The sequence below is a fragment of the Trachemys scripta genome, chromosome 7 (assembly GCF_013100865.1).
Source record: "Trachemys scripta elegans isolate TJP31775 chromosome 7, CAS_Tse_1.0, whole genome shotgun sequence".
In the NCBI taxonomy this organism is placed as follows: Eukaryota; Metazoa; Chordata; order Testudines; family Emydidae; genus Trachemys; species Trachemys scripta.
This window is the reverse complement of record NC_048304.1, coordinates 110,224,769-110,236,312: the sequence shown is the minus strand read 5'-3', so window position 1 is coordinate 110,236,312 and position 11,544 is coordinate 110,224,769.

The following is an 11,544-nucleotide window of genomic DNA, read 5'->3' as shown; positions in this document are numbered from 1 at the left end:
ATCTGCCCAAGCCCAGCATTTTATCATCAGTCCTCATGCAACAGAAACTGCATAAGATCCAAGATAGAGTAAATTCATTTAGCCCAGTTAAATGAATAAACTTTACCGCCTGCCTTGGACATTACTGGTGACTAATGGCTTTTTCAACACTCCTTCCTTGACTAGCGGACCAGCCGGAAACCAATATCTATTGCTATTACCCATCCTAAACGCCCTCTATTAATGCAGTTTGTGCTGTAGTATAAAACTACAAGTTTTGCTTATGAGAGCTCAGTCTCACACACACAGCTGCTCTACCCTAGACACTGGCCAGGCATGTTGCTATTTGCATTACAGTGATGTCTACAGGTGCCAGCAAAGATTGGGGCCACATTTTATTAAGTGTTATACAGGGCTGGCTCTGGCTTTTTTGCTGCCCCAAGCAAAAAAATAAAAAAAATAAAAACAACAATTGGGGCGGCCAGAACGGCAAAGCAAAAAACAAACAAACCTGCGGCGCGGCTGGAGCAGCAAAGAAGGAAAAAAAAAAAAACCCTGCAGCGCGGCCGGAGCCAGGGGGCAGGAGGGCCCCGGCTAGCAGAGGGGGGGGGAGGGAGCAGGGGGGAGAGAGAGAAGCGGGGGCGGCCAAGGCTTCAGCGGGGCGCTCGCCACGCGGCCCCGACCACTGCGCCGCCTGCCGGGAGGGTTCCGCGCCGCTCCGGTTGGCGGGGAGGGAAGGACGCGGGCTGCCCTGCCGGGCTTGCTACAGACCTGGCACCGGCTAGGGCAGACAGACTGAGCAGCCTGCTCCTATCCTCCGCGCCGTCGCCCCCTACAGGGTGGCCAGATCGGCAAACAAACAAAAAAACAAAAAATAAAGCGGCCATGCTGCCCTAGGATTGAGTGGAATGCCGCCGCATAGAATCTGCCACCCCAAGCACGAGCTTGCTTGGCTGGTGCCTGGAGCCAGGCCTGGGGTTATACAAACAAATACTGATAGACAGCCCCTGCCTTGAAGAGCTCACAGTCTAAATAGACATGACAGACCAGGCTGGCAGGAAGTATTATTATCCCCATTTTACAGATGAGGAATTGAGGCACAAAGATACTAAGTCTGGTATTTCCAAAGAGATGTAAAGGAGTTTGACATCCAACTCCCATTTAATATCATTAAGATTTGGGTACTTAGTTTCCTTAAGCTCTGAAACTTCCAGCCCAAGTGACTTGCCAAAGGTCACACAGTAAATTGGCAGAGCCAAAAATAGAACTCAATTCTCCTGAGTGCTAGACTTAAACCCAAGATCATCCTTCGTCTCACGTGTTAGATATTCCACTCCATACTGAAAAGATTAGACATTCAAACTAGTGTTTAACCTAAGTAGAGAAGTTTTATTTAGTTACTTATCAGTTAAAAATCGGATGGTACTTGTAAAATGTAGTTTCACTTGTCTTTTTGACTAGACTTTTTAGGTGTGAAGATTTTCTCCTACAGGTCACTTTCGGACAGTTTAACCAAATCCCACTCATAATCTCAGTTGCATGACGGGATTTCTTATGATGGCGGGGGGTGGGGCAGGGCCCCATAGACCTGGACTCACTTCTAGTTTATATCTGATGTTCTGAAAGCTCATGCTTCAGGATTTCAGTCAGCCACCTGCAGGGCTCAGGAAGAGATTCCCCTCCTCCTACCCCACTGTATTCTGAGATGGGGTTTTTTCCCCCTCTCCTTCTTCGGAAGCATAAGCAAAGGCCAGAGCTGAAGACTGAGCAGTGCACCAACATTGAGTGGGCTCTGAGGTGGCACTGAGCATTCTCTCTCCCGGGTGCTTGGCTGGCTGGTTCTTCCTCAGGGTCTAACAGTTTGCCATATGTGGGGTCAGAAAGGAATTTTCCCCCAATTTCAGATTGGCAGTGACCTTGGGGGCTTTTTACCTTCTTCTGCAGCATGTGGGTATAGGTCACTTGCCAGGATTATCTGGATATTTCTCACTTAATCATTCCCCTGTCATCGGACGTTGGTGCACCTCAGACCTTCCTATTCTCTGCCTGTGGCACATAATGGTCTAGTCTCCTGTAGGCTGTGACACTTCAGTCTAATTTCAGTTGCTGGGTTTAGTGTGGGGATGCTGGGTGGTGGTGGAGGCCTGTGATACACAGGAAGTCAGACTAGATGTTCTGGTGAACCCTTCTGGCTTTAAAGTCTATGAGTCTACTCCAGCTTTTTAATCTCCTTTCAGTGGCTGCTTTCAGCCTTGAACTTTGTTGCAGTTATCAATAGGTTAAGCAGGATTCACTGAAGAAACAGCAGCAAGGAAATCCAATACTCCACTGATTTCATCTGTCAGCCCTAGGGACCTGTACGAAGGACATTAAAAAGTGAGTGATTTGTTACTTTCTTTCATTGCCTGTCAACCAGGTTGGATTGTCAAAGGAGCTGAAGGGAGTTAGGCACCCAGCTCCCATTGAATTTGGATGAGATGAGGGCACCTACATTCCTTAGAACCAGATTTTCAAAGATGTTTAGGCACCTATAGATACAGATAGGCACCTCGTGTGATTTTTGAAAAGCACTGCAGTGCCTAACTCCCACCAAAGTTAATGGAGTTAGGAACCTAAGGGCTTTTGAAAATCTTACTAGGAGCCTATCTGAAACATTAGGCTCCTAAATACCTTTGAAAATCTGTTCCTTAGACACCTCTGAAAATCCCAGCTTCAGTGTAATGATGGAAGTTGTATACCTGGGCCCTGGAAATTCAAACCCATTGCATCATGAAAAGGGATTCTCGAGCCACTGAAATCAGGGGCGGCTCCGGGCACCAGCACAGCAAGCGCGTGCCTGGAGCGGCAAGCTGCGGGGGGCAGCATGCCAGCCGCCATGAGGGCGGCAGGCAGGCAACCTCCGGCGGCACGCCTGTGGGAGGTCTGCCGGTCCCACGGCTTCGGCGGCAATTCGGCGGCAGGTACGCTGAAGCGCGGGACCAGCAGATCACTTGCAGAAATGCCGCCAAATCCGCATGACCAGTGGACCGCCCGCAGGCATGCCGCCGAAGGCCGCCTGACTGCCGTGCTTGGGGCCGCAAAAAACATAGAGTCGCCCCTGACTGGAATGTAAATCTGGATTCTTTTGTTTCCATAGGGCAATGGCTGGTAGAAGTGTTAATGTAATAAAACTGAAAAACACAACAACTGAAAAAAGCCCATTAACCACTCAAAAATCAAATTAAAATCCAGGCAGTTGTTTATGGGACTAAATATAGTACTCACCTCAGTAGAGAAGGTATTTAGAATCCATTCATAGTGAAATTAGTAATGGCAGTGTTTATCAGTGTGCAGATCAGTTTTCTGCATGCATGATTCGCAGCAGGATAACTGACATGCAAGCTAAGGGAAAATGTATCTCTGCTGTAATTCCATCAAAGTCAACACAGTTATGCCAGGAGTAAATTCAACCTTCAGTCTCCAACCGCCCTAGAAAATAAAAAATAAGCACAAGCAAAGGCCTCTCTTGTTCAGAGAAACTCTCTTCTCAGAGGCAAGTCACTTTATCAGTCCCCAGCGTCTGTTCCGTCCTCATTCCCTTAATGTTCCAGAGAAGCTCACCAAGACAAATAATGAATCACACATACTCTGTAAAACCTCCCTTGTTGTTGAAACTGTGACTAGTGTCTTCCGCTCTGTGGAACAGACAGTGTTCCTCTTGTGTTGTGATGTGAAAGCTGGAGATTGACCAGAAGCCTGTTTAATGGTGCCTCTATCTCCAAGAGGTGGGCTCAGCCAGGAGGCAGCCTGGTGCCCTCCCTCTGTTTCAGTGTGTCTCTCAGGGATGACTAAGGTTCAGCATGGCTCCCTTTGATGGAACATGGTCTCAGTGAGGCAAGGAAGGAAGGAGTTACTACTAGGGAAAAAAATTGGCCCTGAAATTATGGGGAAGGGGGACACCAAGTCCTCAGGCTTGATCACACCTTATCCTCCTCTCATGTCTTTGAAGAGCACAGAAAAGCAGCCTTCTAAATATAGCATTTTTTCATGACTCTACTGCTCATGAATGGTATCTTCTTGACAGCCCTGGAGACCAAAGTCCTCTCGCCACAGAACAGGAACAGCATGGGATCCAGCAGTACACATACCTCTCAACCATCTGGCAGCACCTCACTCATTCTAATCACAAAGTTCCCTGTGATCCACATGTATGTGGTATCCCAGCACTTTGACTGAGGAAAATTATTTACCTCCAAATTGCACTCATATAACGAGTGTACTGAGTTGTTTACACTAAAGGAATGAAGCCCACAGCATTAGTCTCTTACCTGAATCAGTTTTGAGCCTCCTCACTGTGTGTCTCTGTCACACATTGCAATCGGTTCCCAGGCCTTGGCAAGTTGTGAGGTATAGTGGTGCAAGCCTCCTCCATGCGGCCTTGCTGACATGCGTCAAGCCTGGCTTGGGCAGGCCAGCTCTAGGATTAGGTGCAGTCTCCATGCCTATTCAGTCCTTGGCCTCAGAGCTAAGAATGAGAGCCATGGTCCCTACTGGGCTGAGGACACTAGCTAGAAAGCGTCTCTTATTTTATTTTAAAGCTCCCCTTTGCAATGAGGCTTCAGTTCCCGAATCACCTGCATCATCAGCCAAAGCCACCAACAATGCCCAGTTGAGTAGCGGCTTTTACATTGAAGTCACAGATACCAGTGGAATCCCACCAATTTTTATTTCACTCGTGACATTTGAACTCAGATCTGCAGGAAGTACAAGACCAACTTTTTGAGTCACATACCCCACTGCAATAGCTGTCTCAGTACCGTGTGATGGATCTTGAAACTTTTTATATATAGGCTGATTTTTTCCACTCCCTACCCCATGAAGCAGTGCAAAGGCAATTGAGTGCTTAACAGTATAACACTTTAAAGAAACTCTATTGTTGGCAGGGTTCAGCTGTGGTCATTCACTCAGAATCCCCTTCCCTGGCTTTCCACTTCTGCATGATGGGATGCAAGTATGCCACAGGCATCCCTGTTCTAGAACGTTGAGACTTTAAAAAAGCTCACCACTTCCAATTTCCATTTTTCCAGCTATTTGCTTCCCTTCCGAGCTGGAAAAAAAGACTGATTTAGTCATAAGCATCTCTCCTCTCACAGAATAGCATTCCTCGCCTTCACATTAAAGGGATTTTTAGCAATCCAGAGCAGAGTCAAAATAACAAACACAAACAATAAAAAATTATGGCATACTCAGTAGTTTCTGTGACTCGTGTGTATGGCCTAGTGAGATCTTGGTTCATTGCCTAATCTTGGACTCAGAGAAAGACATCTTTAAGTTTAAAGCATTATTGGCCCAACTACAAAGGATAAACTTTCCCTTAAGCATTTGCCCAGGGCCTAACGCTGACTCCAAAAATAACAAAACTCCCTGAGGTTGGAAACTTCAGTTCAGAGGGATTTTGTTCGTGTTTTTGTAAATGATACACAAATATTCATCCAAGTGAATGGAAAATGCTTAAAAGGTTTAAACATGATGTAGTGAACAAGACCAACACTAAGATGGAACTAATTTACTTAATTCTTTGCAGTGCTGCTGTCATTTCCAGGCAGTTCTTTGCTGAGACTTCACTGATAATTTATTACTAACTTGGGAGCTGGAATTCTATGAAAGCACAGATCACAGACAGTTCATTGATTTCTCTCTAGTAGAATAGGAAGTGGGAAGGGGGATGGGGAAGAGAAAGAAAGGAAGAAAGAAACATACAATTCATGCTTCTTCAGTTTCAGGGGTGAAAGAATTGCACTTCCTTTCAGAGTGAGACAGCTGCTGATTGCCTTCATAGGTAAAAAGTGACTTTAGAGATAAGAATGTAGGATTTGCCATTTTTGATCAGACCAGTGGTCTAGCTAGTCCAGTATGCTGTTTTTTGACAGTGGTCAGTAACGAAATGTTTCAGAGAAGGGCGCAAGAAATGCTGTAGTGGACCATTATGGAATGACTTGCCCATGGGGGAAGTTTCTTCCTAACCCTGTCACTAAATGGATTGTTCATACTTTGAGGCATAAGGGTTTATCCTGCTGAACTCTTGGTCTCAATGCTATCTTGTGGCAATGAGTTCCACAGTTAATGTATGCTGTGTACAAACCATTTCCTTTTGCACTTTTAAATATGCTGCTTTTCGATTCCATTTAATGTCCCCTTGTTTGTGTATTATGTGAGAGGGGAAATAGGAGCACCCAATTTCCCTTCTCAGTTACCCCATTTATTATCTTGCATACCTCGATAGCATTTCAGAAATACACAAAACTAATTCTTCGAATTTTGCTGACCAAAAATAGCTGGTATATGTAACACTGACCATTGTCTGTTGATTGTCTAAACACAGTATCCATACCTTGCAAAAAGTAAAAGTTCAAAGCATAGAAAGTGAACAGTGAAAAACCTTGTTCATCAGAATTTCCCTACATTCCATGAATTGCATAGCACACTCCTACAGTCTATAGGCTGGTAATTCACTCCAGCCGCACCCATACTGAAAAGTGGGGATTACATTTGCTATTGTAGAAACATATTTAGACTGTGGTCTTAACGCTGGGTCACACGTGCAGAGTGATTGGTACAGTTCTGCAAGTAATGCTGGAGTAAATGACCATCCTAATGCTGCAGGAAGTTTATTCCAGAAATGAACAGGTGCCTTTTTTTAAAATAAAGGGGCATCTGATCTTATGACATTCCATTTACACCTTAACGTATAGAGCATCAGGATCATTCATATTCATTAGAGAAGAGCAGAAGTTTTGTGGCCCTGGTACATCCCTGTTGGTCACATACATTTCCATAATAGAGTCTCTTTGAAATGGATTCAATTCAGGACACATTACTGGGTAATACTTCCCTATTTCTAACCAACATGGAGTTACATTTCTCAGCTAGATTTTTGTAACACAAAATTCTGATTATCATGATTAGACAGCCAATTAAAAAAGCTTCCGGAGACCAGATTGGATCACAAACATGCAGATAGCTATATTTTTGCTCTTAATTATTTTACATCCCAAACAGGGAAAGCAATGGAAAAGTGCAGCTAGGAGAAATAAGTATTTAACAGCATTTAATGGGTTAATTTTATAATGTGTATAATTTTTGTGGTTAACAGAAATCAGCATGCCAGTCACTCTTTACTTTAGGAAATGTACTGTTATTCATAGATAATGTCAAATATAAACACACACAAACACAGGCAAGGAGAGAACAACAGTGGAAAAACAAATGCCAATCCAAGTCTAGCCTTAGACTTGGGTTGGCATTTGTTCTATAGTATTCGATGTGGGTCTAAATTATACACGTTAGCCTGTCAGCTTCAAAAAAGAGTTTTTATTTCAGTTTTCATGTATTAGGAGATACACTGGAAATAGCAAAGTACAGAAAAATGTCAACCCAATGTACATTTTATTATTATTATTATTATCCATTACCTTTCAATAATGAACTGAGCAGCCTTATTGTACCTGGACAAGGTGAATTCTAACTAAGCAATAAATATATTGATATTTCCACCACCTTTAAGAAACAAACAAAACACAGCTATGATCTCTCTTCATTTGCTGCCTTACTATATAACCTTATCAATATTTCCCAAAAGTTATCTATTTGATTCTTTCAGCAGCCAGTAGAGGGTGGTGTTAAATTTGGCAATGATTTCCTTTCCCAGAGGCCAAACAAACCCTGCAATATACCTCTCTTTATTTCTTCCCTCATACCCTAAAGGGCATGAGATTTGAGCTAATCTGCAACTTCTAGCTTTGACATGGCAACTGCTCATCTGCTAGGTCAGCTAAAACAAAAGTATTATCTACTATTGATTTAAAGCAAGGGTGGGCAAACTTTTTGGCCTGAAGGCTACATCGGGTTTCGTAAATTGTATGGTGGGCTGGTTAGGGGAGGGGGTCGTGGCCTGGCCCCTACCCCCCATCGCCCCCCTCCCCCCCCGGACTCCTGCCCCATCCAACCCCTCTGTTCCCTGACGGCCTCCCCGGGACCCCTGCCCTATCCACACAACCCGCTCCCTGTCCCCTGACCGCCCCCAGACTCTCGCCGGCCCATCCAACCTCTCCTCTCATTCCTGATGCCCCCCCCCCGGGGCCCCTGCCCCCATTCAACCCCCTGTCCCCACCCCGACTGCCCTGACCCCTATCCACACCCCCACCCCCTACCACCACCCCAAACTTCCCTGCCCTCTATCCAACCCCTCCGCCCCCTTAACGCACTGCCTGGAGCACCAGTGGCTGGCAGCGCTACAGCCGTACTGCCCGGCTGGAGCCAGCCACGCCGCTGCCGCCACCATGCAGCTCAGAGCACGGGGTCAGGCCGGGCTCTGCAGCTGCGCTGCCCCAGGAGCTCACAGCCCCGCCGTCCACAGCATTGCGCCGGTGACGGAGCGAGCGAGCTGAGGCTGGGGGGGAGGAGGGACAGCAGGGGAGGGGCCAGGGGCTAGGCTCCCGGGCCAGGAGCTTGGGGCCCGTCAGGACGGTCCCATGGGCCGGATGTGGCCCACAGGCCGTAGTTTGCCCACCTCTGATTTAAAGGCTCTTAGACTTTATCTTAATAAAATAGTTATAGTTTCTATGCTGCAGCAATGAAAATTCCTGAACCTGCTGTCAAGACATTGCATTAATTATTAGTAGTATTACTGTAGCACAGAGGCATCCCAGTTATGGACAAGATCCCATCATGCTAGTTGCTTTACAAGCACATAAACAAAATGATCCCTGCCTCTCACCCCCAATTCCCCAGTTTAATGTGGTAGCCAGGTACTGTGTTTGAAACAAAAGGATGCAGGAGGAATGCAGTGGAATCAAGGAAAGGAACAGAGACAAAGAAGGTGAAGTGCCTCGTGGGGTTCATCAGTGACCCCTACTGCTATTTAATGAAAAGTATTCACTACCTCTGAAGGGAGTCCCAATCTAGCTATCTGCAAATCTAAAATGTCCCCATCACAGTAGTATCTAGGCACCAGTCCTCCTCCATCACAGAAATGTTGGTGATGGGAAAGTGAGAGGACACAGGCTCCGAAGGCCTGAATCTAGAAAATGGGCAGAGGGGCACATCTTACACTGCAGCATCCTCCTACCCAACTGGTATTTAAAACATCAAACAAGTATCAACACACAGCTCTTGCTTATTTGTAAATGAGTCTCATATTAGTGCAGAAACATATGTGAGGGTAGCCACTGGGGGGTTTGGAAAGAGTTAGCTCTTATGATTCCCATGTATTTCAGACTATGTCACTTAGAGAATTGGGATGGAGATGTGAAGCTTGCAGTCACTGTTTGAATTAAGGTTTTATGCAAATGGAAAATTTACATTGTTTTAGATCCATGCAATTTGTATCAGCCTCTTACTGTATAGAAGGGATCTGTACATGTTACAAAATTAATATGGTAAGGGATATGCAGCACTAACCCAATGTTTTGCATGTTTGTTGTCTATTATTACTTATCTGTCTTGTCTTTCAGACTGCAAGCTCTTGGGGCAGGGACTGTGTACCACTTAGCATGATGGGAGGGGTTCCCCCCAACCTGGGACCTTTTAGCACTACTCTAATGTAAATAATAATAATAACGAGAATTATAAACCAAAGTCTAAACTCTAAATGTTGGCAGATTTCATCTTTCCTGAGTTCCAGGGGCTTGGTTTGGGCCCATCACTCAAAAGATTTGATAGGCAAACATTTGGACAAAAGCTAAATTTCATCTAATGCCACCCTTCCTCTAAAAGATTAAGAATAAAATGCACTTTCTAATCATGAACATGCTGAATCTGGCCAACGCTTTCAGGATGGGAAGCCCAGCTCATTCCATCCAAGTTTAAAAAATATTTTTGCATAAACTGAAAAGTTTAAGTAAGTCCTGTCAAACAAAAATAAATTGATATATATGACCTTAAAGTAGATTATGGGTGACATCTTGGCTCTTTGGGGGTAGGATGTAGTGGTTACATAACCAAAATTATTTTAATTAGAAGATCTAGTATGATAACAACTGGCTGCAGAGGGGGATTATAACTACTCACTCAGTCCCCAATGCAGCCAAGCATTTAAGCATGTGCTTAAGTACATTCTTATTCAACAAAGCATTTAAATACGTGCTTTACTTTCAGCATGTGCCCACGTCCCACTGAAAACTGATGAATCATGGTCCTAAACCTTTGGTTCTGCCATTTACTCCTTTGTAAATATGATGGGAAAATGTACTCAGTGCATCTGACCTACAGCTCAGAAAGTGCAAATTGAAAGACTTGCCCTCCTACTCAATTCCCTAAAAACTAACAAATCTCTTTATCCCTTGATCAGTTTTCAGAACTCCCACTATCATTATATGAATGGATTAAGTGGGAGATTAAGCAGCCATTTTCTTTAGACATAGGCTGTAAAGGTGGCTTAGAGAAAGACAGTGTCATATGTCAGAAGGCTATCTAGAGAGTTTTCCTCCTAGAAAATTACAACCTAGCCCTGGCTTTTAAGATGTTGATAGCAACAGTAATATATAATATATAATTGACCTTCCTGAGAAAGAGAATTTTAAAATAATCAAAAGCTAATTGTGCAATCTGACTAAACAGCCCATAAATACAAGCTCAAGAAAAGCCTGCACTAACACACAAAAAGAGTAAATAGTGAGTCAATGTGAGTCAGAGCTAGACTACACATGGCAAAGCTTGTAAATAAAACATGCCAGTCAATATGTTCTCCCAGTTCTACATGACAATTTAGTACCGTAGTTTGGCATTGAATTAATGAATTCAAAAAATATAAACACATTAAACATTTATGCCAAAATGCTTTTCAGTTCCAAAACTGTTCCAGGCAGACAAAGAGAACTCTTTGGTGGAGATTTCCACCAGCATTTTCCTTTATTATCCTAACATTTCATCATTGCACATTGATCTTCTCAGGGCAGACATAAACTGCCCTTCATCTCAAGCATGGAGTGGGAATGGCTAAAATCACAATGCGAATTCACAGTTCTGTTGGACTTCCCAACATCTGTGCATAGGAAACTCTGAAACACTTCTTGGGGGAAAACAAAATCAGGTAGTATGTGACCAATCGATTTTGGCAAAGCCAGACTGAAAATGAAAACTGTTGTTTTGTGCCTCTGCAGAAGGACTCCTGGCAGCCAGGGCACAAGTCCTCAGGAAGACTGGGGAAGACCTAATGCTTACTAGTACTTGCATGTGACTTCAGAATAAGTGTGCTAGCGGCTGAAGCGCTGAGCCCACCTGAAGATGTGATGCCCAGAAGTGGGCAATGGGTATCAGTTCTCCTATAGCTTTTTGAGTGCTTTGAAGGGATCCTTCCCATTTTGGTGCTTTTGTTCCATTATAGTTTAGGTGCTATGAAACACAAGAGGTTTTATTGTGTTTTTAAAGTTGACATGTTGTTTCTGTCAAAGCTGGCAATTAGCCTCTCTCATCTGAAGAAGCTGATTGGCTGTTGTGGGAAACATTGTGAAATCAAAGAAATACGGTAAGGAAAATCCTGAGTAAAAAAAACCAAGCCTTCTGCTTCAATAATAAAGGCAAACCCAC